Source organism: Gossypium arboreum, chromosome 12 (assembly GCF_025698485.1).
Source record: "Gossypium arboreum isolate Shixiya-1 chromosome 12, ASM2569848v2, whole genome shotgun sequence".
NCBI classification, from domain to species: Eukaryota; Viridiplantae; Streptophyta; class Magnoliopsida; order Malvales; family Malvaceae; genus Gossypium; species Gossypium arboreum.
In genome coordinates, this window is record NC_069081.1 from 115130554 (window position 1) to 115131476 (window position 923).

The window sequence follows — 923 nt, forward strand, 5'->3', positions numbered from 1 at the left end:
TTTAAATAATAAAATAATCCATTTCATGCAAATTGGTCATTTCTAACATTTTTTTTACAAAATTGCCCATAAAAGTTTACTTTTATTCAATTTAGTCCATGAGCCTAAAACATACAAATTAGCCATGCTAGCTGAATATTCATACATATTTTCCTCCTCCTCCTCTCCATTCCACATCCTTAATTTTATATAACATGCAACAAGTAACATTATCAATAATTTCACTATTTACTTATGTATATTCAAAACTGTCCATTTGCGTCATAGTCACTAAATTATTTATATCTTAAGCTACAGAACTCGAAATTAAGATCCGCTAATTTTCCCTAAAACTAGACTTACTTATCTTATTACCATAAAATTTTCAAAATTTTTGGTTTATCCAATAAGTACAGTTTATTCTTTAAAGTTTCCCCTATTCTGTTGTCTGATAGTTCCGACCCTTCTTCACTAAGAATTAATTATCTCATCGTACGAGATTCGGCTGATGTTCCCGCTTATTTCTATTGAAAATAGACTCTTGAACGATTTTAAACATATAAATTTAATCCCTTAATTATTTTTCTCCAATTTTTTATGATTTTCCAAATTCAAAACAGGGGAACCCGAAATCATTCTGACATTGTCTCACAAAACTTATTATATCTCATGATTTACAATTCCATTGCTTACATCGTTTCTTCTATAAGAAACTAGACTCAATAAGCTTCAATTTCATATTTTATTCATCCTCTAATTAGATTTCTACAATTTTTGGAGATTTTTCAAAGTTAGACTATTGCTGCTGTCCAAAACTATTTTAGTGCAAAATGTTGATTTTCATTTTGCCCCAAATTTCACAGTTCATACAATTCAGTCCTTACTTAATTAACCCCTCAATTAAACTAATTTTCTCAATTAATACTTTTCCTAGACATTATAAG